The following is a 13,800-nucleotide window of genomic DNA, read 5'->3' as shown; positions in this document are numbered from 1 at the left end:
GCACAATTTCAGCCATCATCCCTCACACACCGTGCGCCTCTCCAAAAGAGGGGGATGACCCTGCCATGGTCAGATTTACAAATCGACTTTGTAGGCCCCGTGATTCGCTCTGCTAGGGGGAATAAGTACATGTTGACTGTGACATGCTTGTTTACCAAGTGGGTGGAATGTCTCCCAGCCCCAAATTGCAAGGCAGAAACTGCAGCTGCCCTGATGATTAACCACATCTTTTCCCGTTTCGGTCTACCTCAAAGGATTGAGTCAGACAGGGGTAGCCACTTCACCAGTGAAGTAATGACAAAGATGTGGGAGATACTGGGGGTCAAAAGGAAGTTGCATATTGCTTACCGGCCAGCTTCTTCTGGGGCAGTAGAGATATAACCGAACCATTGTGAGCATATTAAAAAAATTTGTGGCAGATTCTCGGCCAAGTTGGGATATCCGATTACCTCTGGTCCTAATGGCCATCAGATCTACCCCTTCATCTGCAACCAAAATGTCACCATTTGAGTTGATGACTGGGCGCAAGATGGTGCTTCCTCAGCATTTGCTCTACAGGACCCAAGAGCAGACACTGATAAATGCCTCCACAACTCATGAGTATGTGGAGAATTTAAGGAAACACCTTCAACATGCTTTTGCTTATGCTCAGCGGAATCTAGAAAGATCAGCTGATAGCATGAAGACCCACTATGACCTGAAGACTTCCAGGAAGGAATATCAGGTGGGGGACCGGGTCTATCTATACAATTTCCAAAGGAACCAGGCCAAACAGCGAAAATTTTTGCCTACATGGAAGGGACCCTTTGAGATTATAGACAAAATCTCCCCTGTGGCCTACAAGATCCGCATCCCCAAAGGCGGTTTGGCAGAGGGGGAAGAAGAAAAGTGGGTCCACATAAACCAGTTGAAGTGTTGCCATCCCAGGCACACTCTGCAACAACTGGAGGAATCCTCTGGAATCCTAGAGGGAACTGTCTCAGATTAATTCAGTTCTAACTTAAAATATCCTACATATCGCCTATCAAATTCTGAGTTTCTCAATGTGGGTGTTTTTGTTTTTGAATGCAAAAAGAAATGTGCATGTTCATATGTTTTGACTATAAATTTATATGCCACCCCACTATATCATTGGTGGGGGAAAAATGTTTATGAATAGGTATTGTCGCTCTTCCTTTGTCGTCCTAGGAGAAAGAAAACCTCGAGACTGGCCAAGGAGGACGATCCGGAGACCGGGAGCAGAGACGCGGGGGGGCCCAGGGTACCGCCCAATATTTCCCATCAGGACCGGCGAGGAGAACCGATCGATCAGTACTGGATGGAGGAAAAGATGCTGAACTGTGCCATTTGCAGAATTGGAAGAAGATTATGCGGACAGACCAGTGCGTGGGTCAAAACCCTTGTGCACCCGACTCCCCATCGACTCAAATTCAAAGGGCAGTCACGTGGGGGGATCTGTTGGGTGTCCTTACCCACGTTTGAGCTATCATGCTGCAACATTTGGTGCTGTGGGCTTAGAAAATCCAAGATGGCCAAAAAGCCCACCAGTGCGCCAGAATCCAGGAGAACCACGCAGTTTGTGCGCACACCAAAATGGTTACCTCACTTGCCACCCACCAGTGTAAAGAAAGATCTTTGTTAACAAAATCCACTGTTATTGATGTCAAAAAGTTGCTGAAATCGTGACTCATTGGACCACTTTAAAGATTCAACCCTTTTGTGGGGTTCCACATAACCATCTTACTGTAAGGAGCCCCATCAAAACAATGTTAAGCAAGGATTTACTACCATGTAAGAACCATTCCTGTTTGGAATGCATTAATCCAAGAAAAATCCCAAAAATGGTTGCATTACCAGTACTCACCACTATCAGAAAGCCAGCGTTTTAAAACACCAGACATTTGTGTAAAACTGAATAGATGAACCCAAAGCAGGCCAAAGAAAGACTTACTGAGAGGTGGTTACAATGTAAAGTTATATTCTGAAGTGACTTGAAGGTTTATAACAAGACTGGCTGAGCTGTGGATTTCAGCAGTTTAAGTAAATTTGGACTGAAAGACACTAAAAATCTAAATGTTTAAAAGAAACGAGTGACCTACTTTTGGGTGTCACATAGGTTGCAACTGTTGAATTGTCATAGTTTTGAACTTAGAATCAGCATTCTAGCTGCATATGTAAACATTGTCTTGACTTAAACTGGGGAACAAAAAGTGACATTTTATCTGAAACCTGGCTTAAGGAACTGAATTCTGCCCACCAGCTACCCCCGACAGGAGTTGAGACTTGCACGACTGCTGTGTTCCCAGGCCTAGCTGCCTTTTGCTGTTCCCACCAAAAGGGATATGACACTTCTTTGATTGAATTACCAAGGGACTGCTAGAGACTAAACATAGGACCCAGGCAGAGGGTTTATTGAAGTGGCCATAAATGGCTTCCTCTTGAACAATGGGCCTTCCAGGGCCCAGGCAAATGTTTTATTTTGGGGGCCGTAAAAGTGGCTTCCTCCTGGAAGGAAAGGGGAGGAGCACTGCCTGTGAGAGCAAGCTGGCTTGGCAGAACTGGAAAAACCAGAAATTCAACCTTGTGCTGGGGGGAAACCACACCCCTTTGTAGCCAGAATATGGTCTTAGAAAAAGATGAATAACTCATAGTACGGCTTGTCATAATTATTTAAATGATACCATAATTCTTGTGATTTTTCTGCCCACATTTTAAGAGGTTTTTAGAACCGGTGGCATGATCTGGGGGCAAACTAGCAGTTAAGAGGGTATTACTTAAAATGTATGCATGTTAAAAATCTGGCACTTCATCCAGTAATGTCCATACTCCTTACGCACATGTGTATAAATTTGGGGTAATGTCCGATACTACGAAACCAGTTAAAAAGTGCAAATGTTGCCATTTCTGAATGCAAGCTCCCAGGAAGAGCAGATTTGGACATGGTATACCTCCTGTGATATGTGATGGGTGCGTGTAATTTTAAACAAATGTGTACCTGTGCAAATATGTCTTTTGGGTCAAAATATAGATTGTGTGTAATTTGACAGGGGTGGGTTCTCTGTATCATAAACAGACCTCATCATGATGACACTTCATTTCATTCCCCCAATCAAGGGGAAGAGGATGAAGTGGCCAATGACAAGTGGAGAGGGGTAGGGCCTAGGAAGCTAGCCTCTCCACCCATTTTCAAAACACATAAAAGCAGACAGTCAGGACAGATAGAGACATTCAATTCCATCTGCTGCGGGACGCTCTGCCGGGAAAATCCATACTTTACCTCCATCAACCTCCAGAGAGCCAACATAGAGACTTCAATCTATCCACCTTCAGAGACCAAGACTTCTTCAGAATTTGTAGCAGAGAGGTCAACTACAAGCTAAATCCCTCTGTAGCAGGCCTCAAATCATTGCCATTATCACAGCCAAGCGAGCTGTTTGAATTCTTTGCAAGAACTCTTGCCATTTGCCAGAGAGCAGTGTTGTATCCAGAGAGAGACCAGCTGAACCGGAGACCGCTGTATCCGGACCCACAGACCTGATCAGAACCAGAGACCCAGAGTAGAGCTGACCCAGACGCTGTGCGCAGAGACCGTCCGTGGCGAGTGAAGAAAACCTGACCAGATCCGTGGCGAGGCCCATTCTATTTCTAAATATATTGTGAGTACCTAGCAGAACTGTGCAGAACCAATCTCTTAGTTAAAATAATATAATTCAATCTATTTTAATCTAACCAGAACTGCCTCCTAACTGTCACCTGTCATTTTGTAAAGCTGTCACCTGTCTTTTTTAGTTGCTAGCTGTCACTTATCACTTTGAACTTTAAAATTTAAAATCTGAAAAACGACCTTTACCATATCGCTCATATCTCCGTGACCGTTTGTCTTAGAGACTTGCAGTAACTTTCCTCTGAAAGCTGGGAATCTTGGCTTTTCAACGAACTTAGAATCGCATTCCTATTCCATACACTATTGCCGCAATCGCGAAAAACGCACTCGCGAAGTTTACCGCGATTTGCAAATTTCTCCACGTGTGAAAACAGCAGTTTCCTTGCTTTCCTTGCTAAAAATTCGTTTGCCTCATAAGAACCATCCCTGAAACATTGCTAGAGTGAGCCTGGACTAATATTAACTAGATACCACTCACCCTGAACCTCTAGAGGGAATTAAAAGCATTTTAGCATATTTTTCACTTCATTGCCAGCACATATAAAAGCATTTTGGGCCTGTGTTTCAAACTTCTGTAGTCTAAGCTTGCTGGGGTGAACTGAATTACATTTGATTGCATTTCTGAGAACTGTGTGCTTTCCTTCCATTTCCTTGCATTGCATAAAGGGGGGAGGGGATTGCCAGAGAAAAGTGATTACATTGTTTTGTTGAAATCATATTGAGTATTTTCTGTATTGCATTTTCATTCAACATTGCATCCATCTGAACTTATATAAAGCATTCTCTACCACCTTATTCTTCTGTTCCTATTCACAAGTGTGCTAGTGCCAGACTCTCCATTATTGATTACTGCTCAGATTAAGTGTGATATTCAATTATTAATTTATTATAAAGTGTCATATATATATATATATATATATATTGTTTAAATTCTCAAATAAACCTTTTAACTTGCAAAACAGAACTACTTCTTGGCTCAGTGGGGTCAGGGGGATTCTAAGAGAGGGGTGTTATATAGGGGTAGTCATCCAGAACGCATGAACTGGACATAAAGATATATCAATAAGGGTTTCCATTCAGTATCCCAGACTAGGCATTGACTTAGCTGTAGTGTTGAATTGAATCCTCTTACATTGTGAAGCTTTCATTTGTAGTATTTATTACATTGTGTTAAAAGAACAGGCAACCACACCCTGCTGCCGCCTCATTGCCCACCCTCCTCCCCACCCAAGACATCCTGCTGCTTCCTCCACCCATTTCCCCCTCCTCATTTACCTTCCAGACAGGAGAGTTGTGTTCCGGTCCCAGTGCTCCTTCCTGAGTGTGGCTGCCATAGAAATAGAAAAGGGATTTCTGTTTACTATTTACTACTGTTTACTACTAGTGTGATCTCAATGTCACCTGGCCTAGTAAGATCGTTGTCGTTGTCCTCTCTCTGTTCCCCACCCTTGCCTTGTCGCGCCTTGAAACACTTGTGGTTAGGTGCATTGTAAATGCCATAACATATCATATATGGCAGCAGCCAGCTCGTTTTTTTTTTTTTTAAATGGGAGATTGGGCTTGTGCAATATGAGCTATGGTTCTTGTTCCGTAACATAAAGGCAATCATGTGACATCTTGTCACTGCAGTCTGTCTCTTGTGGAGGAGGCAATAGTTCAGCCGGATTTAATGAACAACATCTCTTAATTTGGATATGCGGTGCAACTAGAATCAGCTCGTACCTTGTTAGTCGAGCTGATGTGAGATGTTGAGTCTGTGTTGTTTAATAGAATGTCTACGGAGTGGGATACCCTCACGGTTAAAGAGTGACCTAAAACCATACCCTCACTTTGGTTTACTGATGCAGCGGCAGCAGCTACAGCTCTTAAACATCTTGGCAAAGCACATGCAACAGGGTCTAACGTGGAGAAAAAGTAGCCGCACGGCCTATTCTTGCCCCCAAGTTCCTGTGTCAAGACAGCCAAAGCACACCTGTCACACTCATGCACATACAAAACAAAGCCCTTGTCATAATTTGGTGTCCGCAAAACTGGCAAATCAAAAGCGTTCTGGCAATCCATGTCCCTCGGTAAAGGCAAAGAAATGTCCTTCTTTGCCAGTGCCAACATAGGTTTTGTCAACAGTGAAAAATTCGGAATCCATTGTCTACAATATGAAGCCATGCCAATTAAAGCCCTGACCTCCTTCTTTGTATTTGGAACAGACATATCAGAGATGCTTTGTATGCGTTCAGGTGTCATCCGTCTGCCCTCTTTCGACAGGAGATAGACCAGATAGATGACCTACTGTTGACAATACTGAAATCTTTTCAATGAAGCCTTATGCCCATGATCTGCTAAATGAATGAGCAGCAAAACTGTGCCCTCCTTGCAAGCATCTTCAGAATCAGCAGCTATAAGTAGATCATCTATGTATTGCAGCAACGTGCACGTGGAAAGTAATTCAAGCATATTAAGCTGTTCTTTCAACGCTCTAATGTAAATACATGGACTCACAGTGTACCCTTGCGGCACATGTGTGAATGTAAACAAGCCTTACCCTAGGGTGAACGCAAACAAATATCTGCTATCAGCATGCACAGGAATAAAGAAGAAAGTGTTTTTCAAATCCACAACACTAAAATGTGTAGCTGTGTCCGGAATCATAGTCAGAATAGTAGTGACATCGGGTACAATAGGGAACTGTGGGATTACCACCTTGTTAATTGCGTGCAAATCAATTATGAAATGGAAAGGAAGCGCATTATTCCCTTTCTTGTAAACTGGTAGAATCAGGCTATTACAGACGCTTCCTGCAATTTCTTCCATCACACCTCGGTGTATCAAATCTGAAACAATACTTTCAAGGCCTGTTCTCCTCCAACCAAAATCTTATACTGCGGGATATGCAGACATTTAACACCTGGTTTCAAAAAATGTTAACTGGCTCAACCTGCAAAATCCCAACATCATTGTCATTCAATGCCTATAAACATGAGAGAACCTTGTTTAATTCAGTAGACAAAGGCATTGAAAAAAATTGTGAATTGGGAGTATGCTGGGGCGAAATTGTCAAATACACTCCATCTGAGAACAATAAATCACAGCATTCAATTTCTTCAATAAATTCAATCCCAGCAAGTTTTCACCACAATTTGTCATCAACAGGAATGGACAAGAATCAGTGAATGGTCCCAGTGAAATTGGTACCGATCGATAGACCGGACTAACCACTGGCGTACCAGAGAACCCTACAGAAATGTTTCTCTGCCCTGACAGTGAAATATCTGAAACCCGTGGATGATCAATAGAACATTTCTGTGCCCCTGTATCTATTAAAAAGACATGCTCCCTATTCCCGACCTTCATTTCAACGTAGGGCCCTTTCTGATCAGCGGGAATAGGTATTGGTTCCAGACCCTGCTTCAGGCTGTCCTAGTGGAACAGTGTGTCGTCAGATGTAAAATCTTCAGAATAATAAGCATTCGAAGGGTTATAAAAGACATTCCTGCTATTTGCATGCTGTTGCTGCCCCCCTTGATTATCTTGGAGTGGTACCTGTTGGTTCTGTGCAAACTGATTTCTACCAGGACCCCCTACACCAGGGCGGCCTCTAGATCATCTACTCATGGTGTCAAACGGGCCATTCGATCTCTGCTAAAGGAGCGGCCACTGTGTTCAGCAATTACCTTCTTGTCGACTCTATGCACATTGATTTATGTGTATGGGACCCAGTTGTGTGCCACCCTGTGGTGTAAATTGGCCTCTAAACTGTGTATTCCCACCTTTTGCTCCTCTTGCTATTTGCTGTAATAACACTCTAGTCTTCAAATCTTCCGTCTTCTTTTCCACATTCTCTTTCTCTGCAGTAACCCTGTTTTCATAATACTGGGCCATGTACAACACTTCAGATTGCAATTTCGTTCGCTACGCACTCTCAGAAATCATGTTCAGTGATTGTATTTCGGGCAGCAATCCACACACAAACTTGTCAACAAAAAACCTCTTTCCTGGCGATCTTGACCACTAAAATCAGAAAATACTTGCTCAAATCTGTTAAAATATTCTGTTGCACCCTCTGACTTCCCTTGCATGCAAGCTGTAAGCTCATCCCATATAATTCTCTTTTCAGGTACCAGAGTTTTTAAGTTAGCCACTATTTTATTTGGCAACATCAGTAACACGTGTGGTGGCCTCTCGCCAGCTTTCCTCACCACATCCCCTCATACCAAGGCATCCCATGTATCACTCATCCCATCCTGATCATCCACTGTCCTAATTTGCTTCCATAAATCAGCAGTGAGGATCATGAGAAACAACAAATCAATATCACCCAGTGTAAAAACTGACAAACGCAATACAGATTCAATTTCTTTGTAAAAGCCAGATAGATTTTTCCTAATGTTTGGAACTGATTGCTTAATGGTATTTACTTCCTGTCTAGAAAATGGGACATGGACAAACTGTGAGATATAATGTGCTGCAATATTGGAGGCAGCTGTTCCTGCTGCAGTATCAGCAGGAATCTCTTCTTTTGGAACAAATGTTGGAGGAACCTCCCTCATTGGTAATTGCAAAGCAGGCAGATCTGAATGCTTATTAAGCAGTAAAGCCAAATCAGGTTACAAAGAAGTCAATGCAGTATCAGGCAAAAATGCTCCTTTATAAATAACCATTAAATCGGTTGGACAACATACCTTTCTCTTCATGCATTCATCCTGCAAATACTCAACCGTCACCTGTAACACTTTCCTTTGCATTTCCGGAGTATACGGACTAAATGTGTCATGCACTTCAATAGGAGAAATTGAAACATCCAAAATCCATCTAAGAGCGTCTCTTGTGCAAATGCACATTTCTTCACTCATTGGTTTCAATGGAGAAAGGAATTGCTTCTGCACATAGGAAGCCTGCTGTCCATTCTTATCCATTTCATCTTTATGCAAATGATAAAGCTCTCTTTTAAACACAAATACTTGTGCTAAATGCTCACGTATTTTCACTGCTGCAGTGTCCCTTGAGCGGGCAAGGAAATTCAAATCCCGCAACCACTGTGGGACATTTGTGTCTGTCAAATCACTCCATATCTCAGCTAGATACGCTCCCATCCACTCTATCAATACCTTCTGCTCAGGAATACCCCTATGATCAGACATCGCAGCTAAAGTAGCTGATTCATCTCCCACTTCTATGTATGTTTCAGCTCACATGTACAAATCTTTCTTTCTGTCTTCAGTTATCGTGCTACGAGTCACTATTCCTGAACCAGCTCCCGCCCCGTCAACCACTACAGGTGGAGCAGAACCACTTGGCAAAGTGAGCACATACAAATTGTGTTCAGTAGGTGGCAGAGGCAATGACAGTGCCGGCGCAAACAGAACTATGGGAATGGCAGCTGCTGGCAGGGGTTCAAGGGCAGGAGGAGGAACAAGTGCGGGAGGAGTAACTAGAGCGGGAGAGGCACGTAAGCAGGTGGTGCAGTTGGGTCAGTACCTGAATTAGTTCTGCGCTCATTCAACAATTTGTTAATTAACTCATCTGATGCATGCAAATCTTGGGATGGATATATCTTTTGCCCATCTAGTTGAAATGCCCTGTCCATACCTCTAATGGATTCTGACTGTTTTTGTTGATCATGTAATAATGCTTTCTCAGCATTTGTCATATGTCTGCGTGTATGCTTCTCTCTACTTTTAGGCTGCTGGATGGCTTCCTTCCTCCAGTCTCTAACGGCATCAAATGCTGCAGGCCTAGCCTTTTTCTGCAATAATACAGATTCCAAATGTTCCAAGCGAGCAATCTCAAAACTGCCAAAATCCAGCCACTGAAGTTCGGGGACATGTCTGGTTTGTCTGTGCCAAATCGAATTGGATACGATAGCTCCCAGGCCGTACTTACAATTCATCTCATATGCAGGCCACCCTTCGGGTGGCGCCGGCTGGCTATGTTCCAAAGACTGTCTTCCGCGGCAAAAAAATCTTGCAAAGCAGGATGACAATTTCCCAGGCATTGTTAAATTACTATTCTACCTGGCTTCATTTGTATTTGCAAACACATTTCCAAACAGATATCAGGACTTTTAAGAATTGAGGCATGACTCACCTGATTTCAACCAACAAAGGACCAATGGATATCAATCGTCGTGGCTGGCGCATTTGGCAAACAAGCCTCGATACCGGGACCCTCGTCATGATGCCTACTTAACGCTGCCCAATGTCCAGGGATCGGACGTGCAGTACTGCGGAGGAATCACATCTCACTTTGCAGTTCGCCCCCTCAATCTCCGATGCAGGTCCGGTGGCCTCGTTTTCATCCAAGCGATGTGGCATCAATCCTGAGGGTCACTATTCGGGCGCCATCTGAAAGATTAAAATCAAGGCTTTACTACAACATAATAAAATTACGCCAGTCAAGAGGACAAAGTTACATATATATTTATTAAAGACAAGCAGTTGCTTGGTTCTCAACACCCCAAAATGTGTGCAAACAGACACCGTGAGGCGAGAGAGAGTGAACATTTCACAAGTACATACATTTTATACAGTTTGTTCAAAGCCCTGGATGTCACTGTCCAACCCCCTTCATGTAATTTACAGCCTAGGGTTCATGACCTACCTACGTGACAGATTTATATTTGAACATCGTTAGTGCATATTTTGCTGTTTCCCTTCAGCCAATTTATGGTCTGGGACCAGGGTGAACTCCTATGTGGAGCCAGCATATCATGTTTTCTTAGTACAAGGTACAAGTTAACATTACTTACCTCATACGCATATGTTATCTACTGTTGTTCTAAGGCTTAAGGCTAATCAATTTGTAACGCAGAGAAAATAAGGAATTCTGCGGAGGAGCACGTTTCAGCTGCTCATTATCCTACTTTATTGTTTGCACAGGGAAGGCACTGTTGAGACAAGATGGCCCTAAATTACTGATTAGCAGAGTTCTTGCTTAGGTTCAAGGCCCTTCAGTGTAGAATAAACAATTCACTTTAACAGCTTCAACATTCTGTCCATGTCAGCCCCATAAAGTAGTTTAAGTAGACCAAAGTTCACACAGTGGCCTCTTGCCTGTTAAAGCCGAAGGCACATAATCTGAGCATGGAACAGAGATCAGAAAGCAATCAAAATGGCTAACAATTCAAAATGGCAACGTAGTCAGCTTATTTCAGGTTCATTCATTGTGATATTACAGTGTGATGCGAATGTGCGTAGGCCAATTATTGCTATCAAGCGGCATTGTGGCAAATATGTTTTCACAATACTACTATGATGCACACACATTTGTGAAACATGCTCTTATAACAGTTGCACCTACAACACCAGCATCAACAAAACATGCATAAAACACATATACAACATTTGACGTGTGACATGTGGACTTACGACACACGCTACTACGGCACATGCTCCCATAATACACCATCTGATGACACACACTGTTATAACACTCACTGTTATGACATACCCTCCTATAACACACACTCCTACAGCACATGCTCCTAAAACACACATTCCCATAACACAGGGTCCTACAGCACATGCTCCAACAACACACGCCACACAGAATCCTACTGCACATGCTCTTACAACACAGAAATCTACAACACAAATACTTACGACACATACACCTACTTCATGCGCTGTTATACAACATGCTTTTATGCCCCACACAGACAATTATACAACATGGTCTTAAAACACAGGCTAGTATTACACAAACACTCCAAATCAATAATCATGCAACCGTAAAATAAAGTTTAGGTTAAACCAACAAAACCATAAAGCCTGCAAACATCAGAAATAATAAGGTTATGGAAACAACATAATAAACTGTATTAATACATTTACAAACAATGATATTAAAATCAAATATTATGGTAATGTAAATAACCACACATGAAGAATATTCAGCGTGCTGAGTACTAGTTGATTACTAACAGAATGCTAACCAAATACTTATTTGTAGTCTTTAGTCTTCATTTAGTGTTGAATATTCAGGGGTCAAGTACAAAAAAAAGAAGTGGGGGGACTCATTAGCATAGCCAAAGGGAAGTGACCTCGCCGGAAGTGACCTCGCCGTGGGTGACCTCGCCGGAGGTGACATCAGTTTCACTGTGTGCTTGTTACGGGTTACTGCACACATCTGGCCAGAGTAGACTGTATATCCTGTGGTGCATCCAAGCCAGAGAAAACATCAGTTGACACAGACTGTTTTGTTTCACCCAAACCAAAAAAAGGCTTTATTCAGGAATTAGGACTATGACATGTATTACAGTTCAGCAGACAAAAACACTCTACCCAAGAGAATAAAATACCTATTGCATTATTTTTTTCTTTTGTATCTTTATTGAACTTCTATTGCGCTTAATGCCCAAGCGCTGTACAGAGTAACCAATGGTACAATTCACATGAACAGATAAACAGAAAACCAAAGATCAACAAGGAGATATGTTTTTAAACAGGACTTGAACAGAAGAAATAGAAGGAAGAGGAAGAGAAGTCCAGGTATGGGGCAAGAAGAGCAAATGAATGAAACAGCCAACAGAAGAAGATTCAGAACGAAGTGAATAAGCTGTTGAATAACAAGAAACTACAGATGAAAGTTAATGGGTGAGGCCCTAAAGGCACTTAAAAACAATACAAAAAAAATTAAAAAGAAGTGATTTTCAAAGGAAGGCCAATGTAAGGAGTAGAGAGCAGAAGTGATTGAATGTCGAGGAGCAGGAGTACAAAGAACTTGAATAGAAGAATGATAAATGGAGCAAAGAGGAGCAAGGTGAGATACAGCAAGACCAAAAAGAAGAGAAGAACAAGACCTGAAAACGCTGAAGAGGACATGAGAAGCTTAGCACAAGGAAAGGTAAGAAAGCAAGGAGCTTTTATAATAATAAAGAGTTGGTAGCGACAGGAACGAGAAATAGAGGATATGAGTAGAGAAAGATAGGGAAGAATCAAACATCAAGATTACGAGCTGAATTATTAACTATTAACAGAGTTACATATTTTCCTGCAGTTGTCACATTTGACATTACATCCTGTTTTATTGAATGTACACAAAATAAATGTTTAACAGTCTTCAAATGCACTCATTTCTCCTCATCAGGGATATGTGCATGTTAACAAATGCTGGCATCACAGAAACTCCGACACATCTGCATACCTTTTGTTATAGTGGGTTGCAGGATCTACTTTGCGTGACTGGTTATCATCTGCATTCCAATGTGAAGACAGCCACCTGTTCACATATGGCAGAGGATCCCAAAGTGGCAGAGGAGGGCCCATGAGGTTTATAAACATTAAGGAGGAGAGGCGGCTAATGCTAAGAGTATTCCTTACAGGTGACAGAATCAAGTTCCTTGTACTGAACCCCCTTTCACAGTCACTAGATATTACTGTCAGGGTGTTTACTGCCCTCATGATGGGTTGCATCTGTTTGGGAACTTCATCCCCACCATTGTCAATGTAGTCCGGAAACCTTCACCTATAGAATTGTAATTCAGCGCAAATCTCCTGCACAGTATTTCCAGCTTATTTTCGCCCTCAAGCCACGGAGTGTCAATGTTGCTGGTCCACTTCTGAGAATTAAGAACATCTATCTGGGCAACAAGTGTCTCAAATTCATCAGCCCAAGAACTATTGGTTGACCTATTACTTGCAGTCATGGCATATAATCGTGAACGTAAATTATCTGCCATATTCTGGTAAAATTGAGGAAGATTTATTCTAACCTGTCCTCTTGACTCCTCCTGGTTGATAGTCACCCGTTTAAAGGACCCATTTTGAATGGAATCTGTTACTTCTTTCAGATGTTTGCCAGGCACATTCTTGTATCTTTCAATGGCCCGCACAGTTCAGTTAATGAGCTGATAAGCTCTCGGAAGAGTCATACCATTCCTCTGCAAAGTTTCAGAAAGAACCCCAATTTCACCTACTGCATCTGCAATACCAGCTAGATTAAGAAGGAAATCCTCAGATGTCATGATTTTATTGAGCCCAATGAATGTAGCACGATGCTTGCTGTCACGTGAAATACATGCGCTTGCCCTCGGGAAATGATTATGAAGTGCCAGGTATGATTCCCATACTGCTTGGATAGCCCTCTGGCTCGAAGCAATCCACCTAATAGAAAAGATTTTGCCAATCCTAAGAATTTGAGCT

At 42.4% G+C, this 13,800-nt stretch overlaps 1 long non-coding RNA gene across 1 annotated transcript in view; it reads right to left on the bottom strand.

Moving 5' to 3' along the window:
* Positions 1–13,800, bottom strand: part of LOC138521815 (uncharacterized) — a 109,715-nt gene that overhangs the window by 88,330 nt on the left and 7,585 nt on the right. Inside the window, exon 2 of the long non-coding RNA XR_011283132.1 lies at positions 9,746–10,002. This is a non-coding gene — a long non-coding RNA (uncharacterized lncRNA). The remainder of the gene's footprint in view (positions 1–9,745; positions 10,003–13,800) is intronic.

The sequence above is a fragment of the Ambystoma mexicanum genome, chromosome 1q (genome assembly GCF_040938575.1).
Source record: "Ambystoma mexicanum isolate Mex_15411 chromosome 1q, UKY_AmexF1_1, whole genome shotgun sequence".
NCBI classification, from domain to species: Eukaryota; Metazoa; Chordata; class Amphibia; order Caudata; family Ambystomatidae; genus Ambystoma; species Ambystoma mexicanum.
The sequence above is the reverse complement of the archived record's forward strand: the minus strand, read 5'-3'. Positions and strand labels throughout refer to the sequence as shown.